The sequence below is a fragment of the Silene latifolia genome, chromosome Y (assembly GCF_048544455.1).
Source record: "Silene latifolia isolate original U9 population chromosome Y, ASM4854445v1, whole genome shotgun sequence".
NCBI classification, from domain to species: Eukaryota; Viridiplantae; Streptophyta; class Magnoliopsida; order Caryophyllales; family Caryophyllaceae; genus Silene; species Silene latifolia.
In genome coordinates, this window is record NC_133538.1 from 291,765,903 (window position 1) to 291,779,549 (window position 13,647).

Here is a 13,647-nt window from a genome sequence, read left to right on the forward strand (position 1 = left end):
AAACATAATTTTTACCATCAACATTATATTTACTACTAATATGATTCATTTCAAAAGATTACCCATTTGTTACTTATACTAAATATAACATTAATAAACCCGGAACGACAAATAATGCATGAAAAACCGCTAAACAAGCAACGGGCCAACCCGGGCCAACCTGTGGCCTGTTTGTGGGCTGCCCTGGCCTCGCCGGCTCTAGGGCTGGCCGCCACCCCCAACCCTCCATTTCTCCATTTTTGTTCAGTTTAACATCGTCTGAAGCATCAATTAATCACTTCCAATTCATTTCCATACTAATATAAGAACTTAAACTAACTAAAGACATGATTTAGACATGAATTTAACCCATATTATCATGTGAAATAAACCACTCAATTAACAATCACAAAATCATACAAAAAGCAAAGAATGTGACATTAATTCGTCGAGTAACTCGAAATATGTTAACTTAAGCTAGCAAACAGACAAGCAATAAACTTGAGAAAGCTTCTAAAACCCAAAATTACTCTTCATCTTCAACCACATATGAGCCACCTAAAATAGTTATGTGAAGGGACGATATTAACGAATTATCGTTATATAAAATAAGAGGCGGAAATTAATTTAATTATATTTTAAATAAACCAAACTAGCGTCAAAACAATTTATAGATACGGCCCAAACTCTCGACTTAGCCAGGCCACGGCCGGGCTACAGCAGGCCACGGCCAGGCCGCTGCTAGGCCAACCTTGTAATAGTCACTCTCGTCCCAATAATTAATTCAATCTCAATTCTCTACCCCATCTCTCTCATTACTCCGTCCTACTCATTACTCCGTCTCATAATATAATACTCCATAGTAACCAGATTTCCATCACAATTTCAATATCGATATTGTCAAATATTCCATTAAAGGAATTGCTCAACATTTAGAGTATAACTCTAAGCTACTCACTCGCGAGTCAAGATCAAAGGATAAGACAACAATAACACAATACAAACTAGAAGCCAAACTCTGAAATTCCAATTCGTCATAACTATACTCTCAACTCTGACATCTCTTTAAATTTCAAGGCTTATCTCATTCTCTTGTACCTAATAAAGCTTAACAAATCTTGGTTGATATACACCATTAAAGCCACGTAATACTTTTCCCTAAATTTGTAATCAAACATAAATGCTTATATCCGAATGTAAGTACAGCGGCCAAACTTTTCATTATGCAAATACAAGCCATCCTTCGATAATATCCCAAACTCTCGTGCTAACCAAAGCAGCTATTTTTAACCCGTCTCACAACTAATTAACTTAACAATAGGAAATATAATAGCTAGTATTATAAATAATTCGAGTAACCTATCACCGTTACCTTATAACTTCCTCAATGAGCACGATTTCCGACTCAAACTGCTCCGGGTCTTCAAATCCTTCATAAAAGGGCAAGAAAACGGAATAAAGAAGCTAAAAGACGACACTTTTATAAGACGGCGAAAGACGAAACCACTACAAAAAGGAGACTTTCTTACCTTAAAAGGAGGAGGAAGGAAAGGGGAAGAGAATGGTACAAAAATTATCGAATTTGGTTGAGAATGGAGGCGGGATCTGAGGTTGGAGGTGACGAAAATGGTGACTATGGCTCTGCTTGAGGTTTGCTGGGGTTTTGTTTCTTTTTTTTTTTTTTGTTGTCAGCTCTCTCGACAGGAACAAAGGAAATGAAGGGGGGTGGTGGGGACGAGGGATTATAATAATAATAATAATAATAATGAGGCACCAGCTAGCTTGCTAGCTACTAATTATACGTACGTTTCTTCATCGTTAAGTAATTTTGCTCGTTTTTAAAACCGCCTCGAGTTAATAAAATCGGTTTTTAGTAAAAGTTTCAGTAATAAAACGGAATTAATAATAAATAAATTTAATGAGTGAAAATAAAATAAACTTAGCTAGCTAACGGAAATAATAGGAATTCGATTCGAATCGGAGTTATTAACGATTTTTACGAAACTAACGGATATTAATAAAAATTGCTAATTTAGTGAAATAAGCTCAAAATAGCTAATTGGACGGTTTTGTTCCCAAAATCCATCTCGGGTTCACTTAAAACAACTTTCATAAGGATTTTTAAAGAAAAGGAAATTATTAAATAAATAAACTCGAACTAATTTCAATAAACTCGAACTAACTTTAAATCAACTTATTAATGTTTATTAAAATTAACGTATTGAATTATGATGAAATTAATTAATTAGCTAAGCATATATATATAAATCGTTAAATGATGTAATTAAATTCAAAAGAGCAATTAAAAGAATTTTATCCAACTTAATAAAATACGGGGTGTTACACAATATCACTAAGATTAGTGCATAATGACATGTAAATTAAAGCTAAAATATGAGGATAGAATATATATAAATTGGACTTATCAAACTCCCCCAAGCTAAACCCTTGATTGTCCTCAAGCAAGAAATCATCCCAACATTGCAAATCCCAAAATAGCTAACAAGCAAAATGATTCAAATCCCTAAACAACATGGGCATAAGGATAAGCAACATCATGGTTCAGATTTACACGACGGCGTAGTGTGGTCGATTTCAAGTAAACTTTTCGGCTTTTGCATGATCTTTTGACTTTCGGACTCTCACGATCCACTAATAACTCAATTTTGTGTAAAAGGACATTTTGCGATTAATCACTCAAAAATCCTCGACTCATGAGAGTGTGCCCGCAATCTAATATGGTAATCAATTCAAAACTCTTAAGACAAAACAATCAAATGCAAGCATGTAAAGAAGCCAAGGGTAAGAAGAAGATAAATAAACATGGGCAAGAAAGAGGAACAAATGAGTTATGGTAATGTGGAGCTAAGTCAAGCTAGCAACTACCAAAATGTAAAGGTGCTCAATCCTAATTACAACCCAATTTGCAATTTAATCATAAGTAAACTCTCCAAAATATATGAATAATGTTGAGAATTTCTCACATCAACTTCTTCTTCTCTTTTTTCTTTTTTAATTCATACTTCTTTTTCATTTTGTTTCATGCTTATTTTTTTCATTTCTTTTTCTCAACTTTTTTTTCTTTCTTGATTTTTTTCATTTCAATTCAACATCACTTTTTCTTCTTTTCTTTCTTAAGCATTAAGACCAAGCTCACATGATTGTCCAAACTTTGAAACAAATCCCAATTGAGCACCCAAACAAGGACAAACAAAGCTACTAGCTCAACAAGGGTAGGCAATTTCAATGATGTAGCTAGGGATAAATTTTGTGAAGGGGTCAAAAAGGCTAAATTTATCATGTGAATGGCTCCAAAATGCTTTAAAAAAATGAATGCATGCTTAACAAGAGATGAAATAAAGACCATACTTGTGCGTTTTGATGTAACACACAACATAAGGAGACCTACACTCACTTAAGAGAGACCGGATATGGATGCATTGGTCTAAAGAAGGCTCTACCTTATCATTTTGTGGCTTGCCAAAAGTCAAGATCAAGCTTACTTGGTCCAAAATCCATCTTCCACCTACTATGTCAAGACATCCCCATGCATGCTATATCCCGTCAAAAGTAGCGAATCAAGAGTTATCAAGCCAAAAATGGGACAAACAAGAGAGCATAAGTAGGACAAGTAAAGAATTAGAAGGAAAAATTCACACAAATTTTTCAAAAATTCTCACTAAATCTATAATAACTAAATGCAAACTAACTAATGTGCAAATGCAATCTCCCCCCAAGCTAAACATAACATTGTCCTCAATGTGCCAACAATTAAATTACTCAACTAAACCACAAAAATGGCTAAAAGCAAATAAACAAGAACGGTAAGAGGTCATATTTAATGGGTTGCGAGAAATAAACTAAAGTGCAAAACAAAGAAAACTTACTAGACTAACGAGCCTCCTCCAAGCTAGCATAAACATTGGGGGATTCCTCCACTTAGCAACGCATTGAAAAATGGGTCAAAATTCCGGTGGGTACTTTGTCCTCGATGCTAATAGAGGTTTTCAGAGGTGATTTGATTGAGAAATGAAGAAAAATAGAGAGAAGGAGTACCGACCTTTGCTTTTGAAGCATATGGAAAAGATTAGCATATCCCGTATTTTATTAAAACGCGCAAAAAGGAAGAAAGTCACGACCCCGATCGGGGTTGACCGTTGACTTTTTTTTTTTTTGCTTGAAAACGGAAACGTTACGACCCCGAACGGGGTTACAACATGGGGTAATATGCTATTCTTCAAAAGGCCTCTTCTCCTCTTCCAACACCTACAAATCACAACTCAAAATAGCTAATTAGTCTAAAATTTATTCCTAATTTTAATAAAACATGAAATTGCGTAACAATTGAAATAAAACAAAAACAAACTATTTTTTGTCTAATGGATCTTCCATCGTCCTCTAAAAAGCACGTCAATGCCCTTAGAAGTTGATTATATTCCTGCGCATGAGCAATACACAAGCATATGTAAGCAATTGATAAGATAAAAACATGATAAAGCAAAGGTAAGAGATAGGATATCTTATCAAAATGCTTATGAGAGATTTCATAGAGAACCACCGTACTACTCCACTCGTCAGTAAGAGATGGAGCATCATGCTTAAGACCATGAAACAAATTGTTAGTGCACAACATATCATCATAAACGGTCTCAATTAGGTGGTATGAAAACTCTAAATGGTAGCACTTTTGGGAATTGGGGGTTTCATCCCTATTAACCTCTATGTCACACAGTCCACAATCTACTTCTAATAGGTCCACTATATCCTCCATGGAAGGATTCGTAAAGGGTTCTAAGGTCTTGGGTAAAACCTCGTCCTTTTCATTAAAACCGGGCCCAACATCGTCTACGACATGGGTGTCATCTACTACAAGGTCAATGGCATGAGTCTCTAAATGGTCAATCGGAGTGATGTTATGGGGAATTTAAAAAGAAAAATTAGAACCATCATCATCATCTTCCAAGAGTTCTAAATTATTAGTTGCAAAAGACTCACATTGGGGAGGTGGAAGATTAGAAGCTGTGATAAATCGCTCATTTCCTTCTTGCATTTCTGTGAGCATGTCTTCGAGCATTTTTATGATACGAGCCTCGGACGCTTGTTGCTCCAAATGATCTTGAAGAAGCATTGCACGCCTCAATTCTTCTTGACGAGTTACCTCCCGCAATTGACTTTCGCTAGCCATGAATTCAAAGAAATTCCAAAGTTCTAGCCCCATCGTGTAGTTGACACTCCCATTACTCAAGTTTAGAGCTATTTCCCGGGTCTCAAAATTCATGCCATTAAGCGCGAATTGAACCATGTAATCCCCATCAAGGACATGTCCAAAAGAGAGGAGACTATCGCAAAAATGGTAGAATCGGGCAAGATAGTCATGAAAAGGCTCATCTTGGAGTTGTGGGACGAATTTGTAATTCATTATGAAGGGCCAATAGCTTTATCACCTACAAAAATAGGCACTAAAACTACAAGAAAACCGTGAGATGATCCCAAGGAACAAGTATTCATCGAGACAAAATAAAATAAGATAAAATTCAACAACTATATAACAAACAAAACCGTCTCCCCGGCAACAGCGCCAAAATTTGATAGGCTATCGCACACCTATGAAAAGATAATATTTATACCCTAACAAAACAAATGAATGTAGTACGTAGGGATCGAACCACAGAGAGACGGGAGTTGTTAATTAGTTGATATGGATTGAACTTTTATCTCGGTAGGTTAATGGTTGATTGATTGGCTTGGTTTGATGTGATGATAAAACAATAATAAAGAAAATGTCTAGGGAGGTCGGTCACACATGCTAATTATGTAAATGCTCATGTCAAGTTACAAAGTTGATTTTACGATAAATGTTTAGGCTTAAAGACACCCACCTTACGATATTAGTGTCAACCATAGACCGGGTCCTAGAGAAACTCTCGTCCATGACTAGGTCGTCCTACTACACATGCTTTGTCTAATTCAATTCCGTGCCTCTCGACTTTTAGAATGAATGAACAAACTTAATCAATGAATAAGGCCTTTAAACATAGATTAAACGTGACGATGCAAACATGTGATAGAAACAATTTATCAATTTAACTTAGCCTCATTTTAACATTTACAATTTACTTAGTCATGCATGGTTTCCCTTACTCCTTAGACAAATGCAACTACTCTAACATGGTGGAAATGTAAACTACACTAATGATAATTAAAATGATAAACATAATGAAAATGTAAATAGAATTACCTTGAAATGGGATTGTAATGTAATTGCTAAAATGAAATGTAAACAAACTAAACTAAACTAAGCCAACCTAAACTAACTACTAAAATTTAGAGAGAATTTAGATGGAAAAATATGTTTAAGAGTTGTGTGTAGTGTTGAAGTCTACACCCTTTATATAGGAAATAAAGGGTGAACTTTGTAGAGCAAATAAAAGGGGTCAACCCCAAATATTCTCTCTTAATTACTAGAGTAATTTCCTAGAGAATCCCATATTGGCCATCAACACCTTCTTAATTGCACAATTAGCATCCAAAGAGCATCTTAAGATGAGCATCCAAGGCATTCTCCCATCTTCTTCTACTTGGGCTTTAACACTTGATTTTATACTTGGGCTCATTTCTTGACTTGTGTTGTGCATTTCTCAAATTAATCCACCACATTTGCTCATGCAAGTCCACACACTTCCAACACTTAGTCCATTCTTGCTCCTTTGTTAGCCAAGCTTCTGGTTTACTTGCAAATGTGTAGGATTAAGCTCCTAAAAGCTCTTATACCTACAAAACATGACAAAACATACAAATAGAACTAGAAAGCAAATATTAGCTCAATATCACTAAGATTAGTGCATAATGACATGTAAATTAAAGCTAAAATATGGGGATAAAATATATATAAATTGGACTTATCAATTAGTGAGAATTACAATTGTTGTCTTACAAGTCCTTATGTTGCACTTTATTAATTAAGTATTGTTTTTGGATAAACAAGTGTTGCATTTGTTTATTATAAGTGTTGTTTTTGGACGTAACTAGTGTTGCGTTTTCAAAATAAAAATGTCGCATTTATTTGATATAAGTGTTGCTTATCAACATGAAAAGTATTGCATTAGTTCAGGAAGTGTTGCTTTTTTTTTACAAGAATTGTTGCATTAGCAGATAAAAAAATGTTGCCTTTACAACTGGAAAAAAGCGTTGCATAAACATAACCAATGAAACACTTTAGAAAAGTGTTGCTTTAGATTAAAAAGTGTTGCATTAAGCGTTGCAATGAGCTAATGCAACAAGACATTATGTAGCACTTGATTAAGTGTTGCATAAACTCTATAGCAACATTTATATGACATTATGCAACTATAGCAAAGTGTTGCTACAGAATAACAATGTAGTAGTGGATTATGATTGTTCTTCCTATTTACATGATAAAGTTCTCATCTTTTGTTCTCAATTTCATAATCATGTGTGAGTAGTGTTCTACTAGGGTGAAGGGGAACCTATGGTGGACTCTTGGGGCTAATTGTTGCCTTGCATTAGTGGGAACCATTGAGTAATTGGTTTAGAGTAGTTGTGCACACCAAGTGTTTGTGGATTTTCTAGAATGAGGATTCTAGCCTTTCTCTATTTGTGGACTTGTTAAGGAGAGAGCCTTGACTTGTGTAAAGGATGCACAATTACTCGGTCTTAATTAATCTAAGTGAGGGCTTGACTTCCCTTGGCCTAGGGACCGACCCACACCGAGAGGTGGAGCCTTCCCCGACCCTACTTCTTGGTGACCATTGATTTAGGCTCACTAGTTGACCCTTGTCTACACTAGCAAACCCAAGACCCTAGTTTCTTAGTTTCTTGAGTTATTTCGTCTCATTTATTTGCTTTCTAGTTAACTCACTTATCTCAATTCGTAGTTTAGCATTAGGTTAATGAATCATTTAATACTTGCTAGAATTAAACTAGAAACTGGATCGACCTCCTTACCCTACTACATTCATTAGTTTGGTATTGAGATTAAAAATATTATTTGTATACCGAGGAGCACGACAAAATCGGTATCAAAATTGCGCCGTTGCCAGGGACGGTGATATTGCATTAGATAAATTGTTTATTTCTAGGCTTAGTTTACTTTGCTTGCTTATTTTCCACCGTTGTCCTAGTGCATTCATTGCATTAGGACCATTTGGTCTCTTTTTGAGTGGTTGTATAGGTATAATACCGGCTCTCTTATCTATCTTGATCGAAAGATTGAGAAGTCTTCCCGGATAAAAAGATGGTTAGCACTATCGGCTCTAAGGAGATCTCCACCTTCACCAAACCAACTACAAATACATCCATCTCCACCACCAATTCTCAACCAAACCATTCACCAAACCACTCTCCAAATCACTCACCCACCCATTCACAACATTCAAACTCACCTAGCCCACCAAATACACCAAGAACCAACTCTGTTGATAAAGAAATGACGGACCAACCAATGGATTACTACCATAGACTGAATCCTAATCGGTCTTACTCGGCAATTAATTATGGAGTTCTTGCTCCTAATACTTTTGAGCTCCGTTATCATATAATCTCCTTTATTCAATAAGATATATTTCATGGCTTGAAGAGTGAAGATGCTCATGAACATCTTGTCTTATTCAAAGAAAAAGCGGGTACGATCAAGTATGATGGCATCACGGAAGACCACATTCTCCTTATGCTCTTTCCTCTTTCCTTGAAGGATGATGCTAGAAAATGGTTGAATTCATATGAACCGGTTACTTTCACTACTTAGGAAAGCTTGTCAAGGGCTTTTGTCAGCAAAGTTTACCCTCACTACTACAGAATTCATCAAGGACATCAGTGGATGGACATCGGATTTTTGAAAAAACAGATGTAATAAGTTTGCACATCAGATTTTTATAAAAGTCTGATGTAATTATATTATATGGACATCGGTTGTTATTTTCAACCCATGTCCATTATAATGGACATCGGATTAAATTACAACCCATGTCCATATAATCCTCAATTTGGGCGCAAAATGAAAACAATTCCCCCGCCCCAAATTATTTTCAACCCATGTCCAGAAATATGTTTCATTTGTTTCATTATACACTGCCTTCCTTTCCTCTTTCCTAAAATCAGCGAACACCAACCCCAACCACGCGAACACCGCCCCACCTAACGCCGGCCAGCACAGAAATCGCTACCCCACCCGACAACTCTCGACGGCGGCCAACTTCGACGGTGACCACCACCACGCGAACAACAATCGACGTGAACTAGGATCGGTATAAACCCTAATTTTCAACTTCAGATCGTTTCTTTTTAAGCATTTTACTGGCTTTTCAGTTATAGGATTTGTGAAATGTTTTTCTTCTTTGATTTGTTTTGATTATCTTAATTGAACTTCTGTGATTGATTTAACTTTGCAATTATATTTGATTGAGGATGAATCAAAATAATTGATTCATTTGATAATGCCCTATTATCATTTGGGGTTCGTTACATAAAATTAGTGTGATTGATTTAGTATATATGGTGTAATTTGCGACAATGTTACTTTTAATGCACTAGAAATGGGATATATTGTTGAAACAAGCTAGATCTTGCTCCAACATTTTTATTTTCTTAAAGTTGAGTATATATGGTGTAATTTGCGACAATGTTGAATTCGTTCAATTAAACTTGGCTTAGCAGCTGGAAACCATTATTGTTGTTGTAGCAATAATCTTCTTCAATGAAGCTCGGTAGTGGTAAGGGATGTTGATATTAATGGGTTTGAAAATTCAGAGTATCAAGTTAGCAATAACATATCAGTTGATGGATTTTTGTCAATCTTATTATTAATTTCTAGAAAGGCAATGAAGATAAACAACTGTATAATAAGTTTGGGTTGAGAAATCAAAGTATGTGATAAGTTACAAAAGAGTATTATCATTAATCAGAGTGGGTTGATGATAAATGTTACTAGAGGGGCTTAATAACTAACAACAATGTCTTCTTTCTTAACTGGCTTTGGATAATAATGATTTTCCTGTTCTTAATATTTCACTTTGTAAGGCACCCTGATAGGACGCAAACTCCACAAATTGTATGCTGGGATACATAGTTCAACTTATTCAAGGTATTTGAATTCTAATTAATACTAATGTTGTTAATAATTTTTTTGCATTAGATTATGGCTGGATCATTGCATTGTGTTGTTTTTCGTTGTTGGACAGTGCATTGGACGACACTACCATCGCCATTCGCCAGTACATGATAGTGGAATTCAAGGTATTCGGATTATTGTAGTATCCTTTAGTTTCTTCTCACTGTGTTTTACTTCTTTGTTTCCTTATTCTTCTTTGTAATTACATTGTTTCTGCTCACTTCTCAGCCCACCACCACTACCACTCACCAGCCTTCCTTTTCATGGCATCCCTCACCCAAGCCTTACAAGTGCAAATGATCCGATCCATATCTTTATCATCTCCAATGGCTTCTGTAATTTCCCTCTCAATTTTTTATTTGTTGCTATTGATTTATTTAATTGTTGGTATTTTGTATGTAGATTTTTGTTAGTATGAGTAGTTGTTTTCTTAATTTAGATCTCATTACCAATATACATTAGTGGTTTGATTTTTAAGGTTGTGTGATATCTCGCCTGATGTGATTTTAGCTTAAATATTCGATTTGTGCGTAATTTGTGACACTATAGCTACAAAAATAAATTTCTGGATCTTTCTTCTGCAAAAAAATGGCGTATAATCAGTTCGAGATGCAGCTATGTAATTGAGTCTTGATTTTCTTTGATGTTATTATTGTATCAAATAGAAAGTTAGAAAATGTAAGCTTAAATAATGAATAATGAATGGAAAAATGGAAGGATACGCAACTTAAGGCATTTTTAGTGGACATTGAATTAATGTTTAGTGCTAATAGTTCTACTCCACAATTTCCAGATCTCCTCTTATTTTATACTAATTAATTAATCAAAATATAAAAATATATGTGATTTTTTGCCTTTTCCGACTATCGTACTGATATATTTCAATGCGATATGAATCTCTTAATCCAGTTTGTTTTCTGCTGATACTAAAATGCTTTGGTAATTTGTTTGTTCCTCTAGTTTGTCACTCGTCAGTATGTATCCGTATGGGTGCTATTGTGCTTATTAATTAATTTAACTATGTAGCTGGAATGTTTTTATTGTTAATTTGATTTATGGTTGTTATTTTTGCAGTATTTTGTTTGTGACATGGTGAATACATTACTCCAGCACACTTGTACTTTGCGGCCCTAATAAGTATGAAAGTAAGTTATACTCTTATTATCTAGATATGTAGGATAATATTTTGTGAGCCTATTGTTAGCTCTCCATTACATTAGTCTTATATATACCGACCAACGACGATGAACCATGTTATGAACCACTAGGCGACATGCAGTGGCAGCACAGAGCCACTGCTAATCCCACACTCAAGCGACAAACTTGTCATACGCTGCCGAAGACAATTCAACTCGCATCGTCCCTTTACCCGGTACCGGTCCATCGCTCATCCCACACAATCTCTTGCTTACTCGACACCTATGACTACTCGTTACCCGTCGTTGTCTTTTAGGCGTCAACCATTAGGATACCGTTAAGTAAGATCGCTATTATCCCTTGCTTATTCGTATTGTTTTTGTCCATGAGTTCGTTCACCTTACACAAACGTCTTTGTTTGAAATATTAGTGTTTTTATGGAGCTGATGAATAAGATACAAATTATTTACAGTGATCATTGGATGCGTCAGATCGACGTTTTGATCATAATCAAGTGCATTGGTTCGACTCACTAGGAAAGTCAGTGCCGTCAAAGTTGAGATCTTTAATTAATGCGTAAGTTCATCTTAATAGTTCATTTATTGATATGCACATAAATAAATGTTCAACTGATTAGAACATTAAAAATGGCAACTATTATTGGCTGACAATCATTTATTTGTGAGGCCATGTCTGACTGCCCTATTGTCAAGCTTATATGAAGTCGCCCTTGTGAGGCCATGTCCGATCGCCCCATTGTCATTAATATGCATTACAGGTTTTTCAAGACACCACGCCATATTCACAAGAAGAATTAGATGAGGTTCGGGACTTGTGGGCGAACTATTTTCTCAATATCTAGCCGTAGATAGCTAGCTAGCGTAGTAATGTATTAGGTAATTGCATTTTGAAAAACTGATTACATGATCTGCAAGACCATATGTTATGTTGGCTGGGATTTGTTATGCCCTTTGTTGTTGTTCGTTAGTTGTTGAATTCGGATGACGGAGACGGTTGCGTTGTATGTTGATTGGGATCGGTTTTTATTAATTGAAATCGATCATTTTGGTTGAATGGCAGTTGGCATGTTTTGTATTAATGTTTTGGCATTCAAATTGGTGTAATGCAATATGAATTGGCCTGCTCTTTTCAAATTTTAAAAAAAAAACAATATAAAGGACAGCGGATTTATAAAAGTTCGATGTAATTCTAGCTTAAAGGACATGGGCTTTCTATAAAAATCTGATGTACATTACACATATGGACATCGGATTAATGTTAAAATCTGATGTTCATTACTCATATGGACATCGGATATATTTAAAAATCCGATGTGCATATATTAATGGACATCGGTTTAAAGTCCCATGTCCATTACACCCCATATGGACGGGACTGAACTCTACATCGGCCTATAATCCGATGTCCATGTGTCTAGAAGTCCGATGTCCTTCATGATTTCTGTAGTAGTGCCTCCTTCTGAAACCGCTAGAATAAGACATGAAATCCAAACCTTCAAGCAAAAGCATCGTGAAACTTTAAGTGAAGCATGGGAAAGATTTAGAGACCTTCTTACCTCTTGCCCACATCATGGAATCCCCAAGTGGATGACAACCCAAATCTTCTTCAAAACCCTTGAGCAAAGGTTTAGGGTTATGATTGTTGCGGCCTCTAGTGGCAACTTTGACAATATGAAAGATGCCCAAATCACGGAGATGATCCAAATTATTTCCGACATGGAAATTAGGTATGGAGATAGAGAAGGTGACTATAGACGAGAAAATGAGTCCAAGAGTGAAGGACCCTCAAAGCTAGAATTGGAAAACAAGGTCAAGTTGGATGAATTGGCAAAGAAATTTGATAGCTTTTTGGTGGAGAGGAAGCATGAAAATGCTTATCATGAAGAAAGATCAAATCACCCCAAGGTCTACTATGTTAAAGAGCCTAGGTCACCACCAAGGACCTACTCTCAACCAAGTTCTCCTCCAAGAAACTATCATCAATATGCTCCTACTTGTGAGAATTGTGGTGGTATTGGGCATTCATATTACACTTGCTCATCCTTTTAACAACAAGACCCATACCAACAAAAAACCCTATGTTTTACGAGACCAACAACCTCATCATTCCCAACAACAACAACAAAGTCCTAATCAACCTCATCTCATTGAAACCCCAATTTCAAACCCTTTCATTGAAGGAATATTGAAAGAAATGGATGCTAAGGCACAACAAAGAGAAGGCAGATATGATCAACAATTCAAGGATTTGAGAACCGTTCTCACCAATGTCCAAGATCATCAAAGGACATTGGATTCTCACATAGACAATCAATAGACTTCTAACACTCAAAGAAGCAAGCATTCTTTGCCAACTCAAGGGCTTAACACCAAAGATGGACTTCC

General features: G+C 35.8%; 2 long non-coding RNA genes and 1 other non-coding gene across 3 annotated transcripts; 1 reads left to right on the plus strand and 2 right to left on the minus strand.

Annotated features, from left to right (window-relative positions):
* Positions 1 to 473: 473 nt before the first annotated feature.
* Positions 474 to 1,650, minus strand: LOC141633991 (uncharacterized). Its single transcript, XR_012538739.1, has 3 exons — positions 1,509 to 1,650; positions 1,352 to 1,409; positions 474 to 537 (listed from the first exon to the last, which is right to left on the minus strand). It is a non-coding gene; the product is annotated as an uncharacterized LOC141633991 (long non-coding RNA).
* Positions 1,651 to 9,152: 7,502 nt separating this feature from the next.
* Positions 9,153 to 10,245, plus strand: LOC141628165 (uncharacterized). Its single transcript, XR_012537102.1, has 3 exons — positions 9,153 to 9,242; positions 10,015 to 10,078; positions 10,176 to 10,245. It is a non-coding gene; the product is annotated as an uncharacterized LOC141628165 (long non-coding RNA).
* Positions 10,246 to 12,732: 2,487 nt separating this feature from the next.
* LOC141635180 (small nucleolar RNA R71) lies at positions 12,733 to 12,839 on the minus strand. The gene has a single exon (XR_012539884.1). It is a non-coding gene; the product is annotated as a small nucleolar RNA R71 (small nucleolar RNA).
* Between the last annotated feature and the right edge of the window lie 808 nt (positions 12,840 to 13,647).